Genomic DNA, 8,849 nt, shown 5'->3' with positions numbered 1-8,849 from the left:
GTTTTTAAAAAAATGATGTCTTTAAATCAATAGACATCGCCCAAAACCGATGTCTAATATATCTTTAGACATCAGTTTTTTTTAAAAACCGATGTCTAATAGCTTAAAGACATCATTTTTAGGCGATGTTTAAGGTATTCTTATACATGAAAATTGATTTAAAAACTGATGTCTAAACCTTTTTTTGTAATGTTAGCAATTATTCAATGGCTTATACTTGATGTAATTATCACATAAAAATAATATAGTTTAACACATTTTGTAAAAAATAGGATCTCAGACATCAGAAAATTGCTAAAAACTGATGTTTATGTTAGTACAGACATCGGTTTCTGGCCGATGTCTAGAATAGACATCGGCGACTAAGACATCGGTCAAAAAACACAAAGACATCGACCAAAAACCGATGTCTATTAGCTTTTTTCTTGTGGTGAGTGGGAACAAGGAAATCATCCAATCATCAACCAAAACCAATTGACCAAAGTGACACAAGCTAATTCCAGTTGTTTAACATATACTAGGCATCCAAGCACTCCTCAATGAAAACCAACAAAGATTAGCAAATAATCAGCCAAACCCAACAATATATGCCAAACTCAAACAAGGTGACAAGGCTTGAACTAAGTGTAACATGGCAACTGTAAGGGCTGGGGATCCAAGAACCAAGAAGAAAGGATGTTTGAACAACACAATACAACAAACAGCCCAGTGCGGGAGCTCAACAAATAACATCACCAGCTCTTTCTAATAAATCAAGTTGCTCAAGCTTGCATTTAACCAGGAACCAACTAATTTTGTTGAAGTAAGCAAACCCCAAACTGCAATAGTGATGTTAACGCTGCCTTATAGCAGGAACCCCAAGCTAGGTAACTGCCTTAGCACAAACAACGAACAACAGGTCCTCCAGGTGATAGCCTAGTGGTACAGCAGTAATAGGCGTTCAAGCACTCTTTCATGCCTCCAAGAGCTTCTAACCGGGGTGACTTGAGGTAAGCAAAGAGGCCACGAGGTTACAACCACAGAAAATATGTCCAGCGACCAAGAAAGAGGTATCCCAATGAAACAAAACAAACCCATCAAATAAAATATTAAGGTTGTTCTTCAATGAATTACAAGCAAATAATGAAAATAGGCCTGTTAATAGCTTGAAGGCAGCATGAAACAACTAGGAGCCAGGCTGAAAAGGAAAGGGAATGGATAGGGGGGAGATTCGAAATGAAAGGGTGGAAATTGAAATTTGAAATTTCAATGGGCGGGATCCAAAAAAGGAAAGAAATTTGAATTTAAAAAAAAAATCAGTTGGGCGGGTTACCATAAATGGTAAAAACGAAATTGAGTTTGAAAAGCAAATATGAACTTGAAGTTTCAAACCAGCCATGAAGAATATGAAACAATGAACCCATCAAAGCTAAGAACAAAGCTTCAATATGCAAACATGGACTGAACCGTGAAGAAATTTCCATGGCTCGAGACCAAAGCTTCAAGAACATATTTTAACTATTCAAAAAAATAGGCTAAGAAAAGATGAAAAGTTGAGAAAAATCTCAAGAAACATTAAGAAAATGCTTTGAACATTGCTGGGTAAGCAATGAATCAAAAGAAAATCAAGAAAATATCTTGATTTTTGAAAGAAACTTATGGAAAAAGAAAAAATAAAGGAGGAGAGAGAAGAGAGCATTTTGCACAAGAGACTCACAAAACGACAACTCGAGTTGTATTTTATTTTCCCTTACATGCTCATTTCCATCAAAAATAACTTGAATTGTATCCCAGACCTCTTTGGTAGTTTTGCAGTTAATGATGTTGTCAAACATGTCACCATCAACACTATTAAACAAGATGTTCATGGCCTTCTTATACTTATAAACTTTTTCAATATCTGGGTCAGATCATTCTGCTCTAGGCTTTTGGGATAGATGCTTCATTTCCTGTACCAACTCTCATAGGGACGTGTGGACCTTTCTCAATGCAGTCAACATATGCTTCATCTTGAGATAGGAGATGCAAGTACATCTTCACCTTCCAATGGTGATAGTTGTCTTTGTCCAGAAATTGAATCTTTTCTCCGATATCTTTCCTGCTCATCTTGTTAGTTCTTGTGATCTTTAAACTCTTTATTCTTTAAGAGCTTGCTCTGATACCAATTGTTATTCCCAAACAATCTAAACAAGAATTACAGAAGGCGGGGGGTTGAATGTAATTTTATCTTCTTTTCAATTTTAAAAACAGTTCTGCTATAAATATATAACTGTGTTTGATTTAGCAAAGGTGCGGAGTGAAAGTAATAAAGAAATCAAATCACAAAGTAATCAAATACAAGTATTTAAAAACTTTATGGTGGATTAAATTTTTCCACCAGAGATATATATTAAGTAGAGAACTCTGTGTTACAATGTTGTACACAGCTGCTTACAAGTTGAACTACAAGAACAGATAAATTCTTTACATATTTTGCCTTATCTATTTTTCTGATTTTTGCTTTCTTACTTGATTGAACTCTTCAGAAGTTCTTCTTGCTACTCTTGGTTTTTATATTGACAAGTTACATGATAAAAATACAAATAAATAAGATAAAATGTTTCTAGTCTAATTTCATGCTCCTTCATTTCTCTATCCAACATCTTTGAATATCTTCAGTTTATCATGGAAATGGAAATGCTTCTTTGTTCTCTAAACCCTATAAATAGGCTGCCACATTCCATTTGCATACAATCAACGCATGTGATTGTCAAGTTTTTATCAACTACTCTTTTTAATTTAAACATCCATTGAAGCTTCATTGAATCATCCGTTGAAAATGTGGTTGATCATCCATTGAAACTTTCGCTGATCATCCGTTGAGACTATGTGAATCATCTGTTGAAGCTTTAGTTGAGCATCTGTTGAAACTCTGTGAATCATCCGTTGAGACTATTTTCTTGGAAGTTAACTCCATTTCATTTATACAAGATTACAAGGCATCTAATATTTACAATTAACCAACCTATCTTGCATATCAAACTAGTAGCCAATATGACTTAAACATTCTGCAACATCTAGTTCACTAAGGCATTATAGTATGCAAGAATGTGCTACTAAACTTACTATTACATAAGTTACTCTTTCAACGGATGTTGAAATGATCATCCATTGAAAGCTACAAAATCATTTAAATAAAATCTACTTAATATTTTGTTCAAGTTATCATCAAGTACACAACATATTCCTAACAGTAGGATTTTAGCTTCTATGAACCATTATTCAAGGTCTTTCATGTTCGTAGATTTTACAGTTCTCGTATACATGTATTTCAGGAGCTTAGATTTTATCATCGAAGACACTTCAATTAAAATCTAATTTTCCGAAAACCTATGGAAATAAAATTAGGTCGAAGATTCAATATTCACTTTGATGCATGCAAATACTATGGTAACAACTGGCCATACTACCACTTACTTTATGTGCATTGATTTCAAGCTGAAATTGTAAATGAATAAATTCTTTGGAATGTAGAATCTGAATGGTACACAAGACTATCTGCCATGATTTTCATAGTAGCCTTTCGAGTACTGGATTTCCCAAAGCCGATTTGCTTTCATGGTCATAAACTAACTCATGTTTAGGAACTCCCACGGCGATAGGAGTAACTCATGCTATCATATCAACATGTTGTTATCGTGTTATTTTATGTAATCAAATGTTTTCTAAAACTTTTCTTATGTGGACATAAGTGATATTGTTGTTATTGTTTAAAATTGAACACATGTTATTTTCAGACCTAGTATAATATTATCTTGTTTTAAAAATATGTTAAGATAAACTATAAGATCAATTAAAGTGTACAAATGCAATCAAGATATAATTACAGATAATTCATATTTGCATAAAACCTCTAAATGTATTTCCACAATTAAATAGTAAAACATAAGGAAAAAAATGACTGAAATCTCTTTGGATTAAAGAAAGAAAAACTAGTTCAAGCATTGAGCAAGAAATTATATTGTCTATAATGGGTTAAGTTCTAGGAAGATATTTTTTACATAACACATATATATATTATGTATGGATTATAGAACATACTATAATTTTGTATTCAGGTGTTCTATAATAATCATGAAGTTATTCATTATAATTTTGATATGGTATGTAAAATTAATGTGTATTTATAAGAATTATTTTTACAATTATGGGAATATAGTGAAAACATATTTGCACAACACATAAATATAATTACAGAACATACAAGTTCTCCAGTGAACTAGTTCTCATTTGAGTCTAACCCCATATATAATATGAGTATGTAATGATTATAAAGCAATGTGAAAGGTATAACAATACAATTTAAATATTAAATATAGTATATATATACACCATAATAGTTAATCTACCATAAGAATCTTTGTTTTAAATTGAAGCATTTTTCCATAACGTGGATAGTCATGCATTCAATCCTTGAGACTATTAGAATTCACAAGGTTATGTATACAATCTGTATGGAGCAACCATTTCCTTTAAGGAACATTTTGAGTTCATTTTTTCTTATATCTAATAATTATTTTCAATAATGGTGATGTATGTCTTTGGGTGTTTCCCCGTTAGCAGCTGCATAAATCAAAAGATTCAACCCTTGAGGAGTTGTTTCGTAAATGCATTGCTTAAGTTACTGATAAGGATGAGTAATAGAGCATCCGTATCCATTCTGCAATGATCTGACGAGTCATTCCTTGAGGTCTTCGGGTCGAGATAGTCCTATTAGTGGGTTCCTTCCCATGGCTCCTCCTTTTTAGGATGACGTATTTTTCTATTGTTCATTCTTTGCTCTTAACATATGATCCAGAAAATTCATGGTCTCTCTACTTCCATGTGGAGGTAGCAAGCCTCAAATATAAATATTCAGTCCCTTAAGGGGAGAACTCATGTCATAATCACAGGAACCCATCATTTAAATTCTTGTTCCTAGAGATTTCAACCCCTGAACATAGGCAGGTGTTGACTACGTTCCAATGGTGGTGGTTGAAAGATGTGGTTTTTTATTAATGGAACTAACAACTTGAGTGGTGGCTCGCTGATATTGACTACTTCCTGATTCTAGATTTTTTTAGAGTTTTTGGACTTGTCCATCATGAGCAGGGATACTCTGTTTTCTTGTTTGGAGAATCTTCGATCAATATCGTTGGTTTAAGTATCATAAAAATCACGGTTTCCCTCTTTAATGGAGTCCAGCCCTCACAAATAATATGGTTCATACTCCTCATTTAGATGGTGTTGAAGTCTATATCCCCCAACTTTTGGACATACAGACATCGTATGAGGTTGGTTAGCGTTCAAGAATCCCCACTTGGTTATACATTTCTCGAGGTTGGCGATCATTCTTCCCATCAATGGCTGGATACACTACCCCATAAGTGCAGATAGGAAATGCCTTTTAGCTAGCGTTGTACGAAAAGTGTTGCATTATCTATAAAATTTTCAGTTTATTGCAACTTAGTGGGGAAACTTTGCATTATATTGAAGCTACCGTTACTAATAACTGTTAGTATTGCGCAACATGCAACAGTTAAGGTCATATCATTGTATTAGACATTTTTTTAATTTAATAAATGCTGTCATGGACAAAAAAGCTGACGTGGTACCAGTGGGTCCCACCTATGGGACCCACATGCTGACGTGGCATGCTGATGTGGCAAAAGGAGGACACACTTGTGGGACCCACACGCTGACATGGCAGCTGACATGGCACTTTAAAGCGTGGTATTTGCTCTGCAGTGTTGCAAATGGTTATTTAGTGTTGCCTTCGCTATTGTACTATTTTTAAAATCATTTATTATATTTAGGTTCTAATTTTATATTAATTATTTTTAAATGATCCATCCTTACGGATGATGTTTTCTATTAATTTTAGAGGTGTATAAATTTATAAAAAAAATTATATTTTATATCGTGTGTTTTTATAATAATCAAAGTACGGTAAATACGGGTTCCTATTACCAAGTCATGTACCGGGTTGTGATTATATTTTTTTAAAATTCTTGTTCAACAATCCAACTGTACAGATTATGTTACCTACTAATTTTTGAGATGTATAAATTTTTTTATAAAAATTTAGATTTTATATCGTGTATTTTTATAATAGTCAAATTACGGTCAACACGGGTACCAAGTCTTGTACCGGGTGGTGATTCTATTTTTTTAAAATTCTTGTTCAACGATCCAACTATATGGATTATGTCACCTACTAATTTTAGAGATGTGTAAATGTTTTTTTAAAAAAATTGATTTTATATCATGTGTTTCAATAACAGTCAAATTACGTTCAACACGTGTTCCTTTTACCTAGTCTTGTCCCGGGTGGTGATTCTATTTTTTTAAAATTTTTTGTTCAATGATCCAACTGTACAGATGATGTTATCTATTAAGTTTAGAGATATGTAATTTTTTTCTTAAAAATTTGATTTTATATCGTGTACTTTTAATAGTCAAACCACGGTCAATACGGGTTCTCATTAACTAGTCTTGTCCCAAATGGTGGTTCTATTTTTTAAATTCTTGTTTAACGATCACATTACTGTAAACTTCATTTTATATAATTATTGTGATATAAACTTCATTACTGTAAAATATAAGTTATTTTGTTTAGTGCTAATTGTGAATAAGCTTATATTTTTTATTAAGTAATTAAAATAATATTTTTTATAATAATAAAATCTAAGTTCTTAATCAAAAAAATTCTGAAAATTTAAATTCTAATGAAATTATATATGTTGCTATAAAGTTTTTCAATTTTATATAATTTAAAACCCTAGTTAAACAATTTAATGGAATACTTAATGAATTTAATTCTTATTATGAATTAAATATTTAAAATAACTAAAAAGTTATTTAAAAAAATGTACAATGGTCCGATCTAAACTGGTATATTATAAACTATGAAGTATAGATAGATTAATTGGGGCTGTAAAGTTAGGTATTTATTTGACCCCATCATATTGCATTTCAGCCCAACATTTGCAAGAGAGTCGAACCCAATCTCAGAAGGGAGGGGGTTGTATATAAAATACGGTTAAAAACCCTAAAACCAAAAGCCATCCACTCATACTCATACTCGCCAGAGGCAAATTCAAAGGTAATAGTCAAACCCTAACCCATCAATCTTGAAATCATATATCCTATTCTTATTCAACACACAATTAATCAATCATGTTTGTAGCAGCAAAAGAATAATATAATTTTGAGAAAATGGCGGACTATGCAGCGATGAATCCGGTGACAAAGCTAGGGTACAAAGAATCTCAGGATCCCATTCTCTAATTCACAATGAAGCTCAAACCCTCTTCCGTAGGAGAAGACACTGTCGTCGGTACCCTAATCGGAGGTTACTTTTGTGCTTGAGATTGATGAGAGATGACAAAATTATTTCACTGAAGATGGATGATGTGGTTAAAAAAAGGCTTAATTCGCTCTATTAGCTTATAATCTCTGAAAGGTTATTGATGTTAGTACTGATTTTCTCTACTTATATTAATGGTCGTGGAGCTGTTTCTAAGGTATGATTCATTTGAAATCGATGTGGCTAAGGTTCCGATTGGAGTTTATGTTACTGTCACTTCTTTGAAGAAAACTAGTTATTGATTTCAATTGTGCAATAAACCTTTTTATATAAAATCATAGAGTTTTTCTTTTTAATCGACATTTTACTTTTTAAATTTATGTACAAAGTTTGAAATTTACGTGTTGCGTAGGGATTGCAGACACCCAACTCATTGCAGATAATGATGTTCTAGTTGGATGATTGAAGATTTTGACACTTTGTAACCGTAAAGTTACTTCAAATAAAATGTGGCACTTTAATGGTTTCTGTTTTGTTTGGTTTTGTTTTATCATTTCTGTTAGAATTTATTTTGATAGTTTAAATATTTTTGACATGTTCCACTAATATACTTCAATAAACTTGAATTAAGAATACACAAATCAAAGACATAATTCATAAACTTGGATATGTTGCAGGTTGTGTTATGGATAGTAATCCCAGCATTACTTGAGAAGGGTTCGACAATAGAAGTGATGACAATATTCCTAGTAATGTTTATTATCCAGGACTTACCAAAGATCTATCACCCTGTTTACCTCTTGCGCCGAATGCAAAACCTCTATGGCTATATTTTTGGCACTATTTGGTGGGGAATAACTCTAAATTTGATCGAGTATTTTGTCGCCTCACATGTAAGTTTTCAAATTTCCACTCCTCATGGAATATGATCTCCGGGACTGTGATATGTATATTACTTGTGTTTGATGAATACATATATGCATTATCCTTTTGCTTCTTATTAAATTACTGAATTAATTATGAAATTTAAACCATTTTCTTAATGCATGCAGGCGGTGGGAGCATGTTGGTACTTGGTAGGAATTCATAAGGCTAAATAGTGCTTGACTGAACAATGCATGAAATCACAATATAGTTATGTACCTAAATTTTTGGCTTGTGAAAATAATATCTTTTATGGAGCAAGGCACCTGGTGAGAGACAATAGACGAATCTTATGGGAAGAGAAAAAAGAAGTGAGGTCTGTGTGTCTACTGTCTGATGACAAGTTTGGTTATAGTGCTTATAAATAGAAAATTCAACTTGTGATTACCGAAATCTGTTTGGAGAAAATGTGACGGCCTCAACCCCGAGGTCAGGAGTTGACATCGCTGATTACAATAATAACAATCATAATAAAACTTGAATCACTAATAATATAACTACGACCCCTTTACTAAGACCTTTTCCAGGTTTAAGTATGACTTAGGTTACCTTTGATACAAAACCAACTTACAACAACAATCTAAACAATGCTATCCTACTACAACAACTCAACAGACCA

At 32.7% G+C, this 8,849-nt stretch overlaps 1 pseudogene; it reads left to right on the top strand.

Annotated features, from left to right (window-relative positions):
• Nucleotides 1-6,986: 6,986 nt before the first annotated feature.
• Nucleotides 6,987-8,643, top strand: LOC141706547 (cyclic nucleotide-gated ion channel 4-like; annotated as a pseudogene).
• Nucleotides 8,644-8,849: the final 206 nt, after the last annotated feature.

This window comes from Apium graveolens, chromosome 1 (genome assembly GCF_009905375.1).
Source record: "Apium graveolens cultivar Ventura chromosome 1, ASM990537v1, whole genome shotgun sequence".
NCBI lineage: Eukaryota > Viridiplantae > Streptophyta > Magnoliopsida > Apiales > Apiaceae > Apium > Apium graveolens.
Note: the sequence above shows the minus strand (reverse complement) of the source record. Positions and strands in the feature narration are given on the sequence as shown.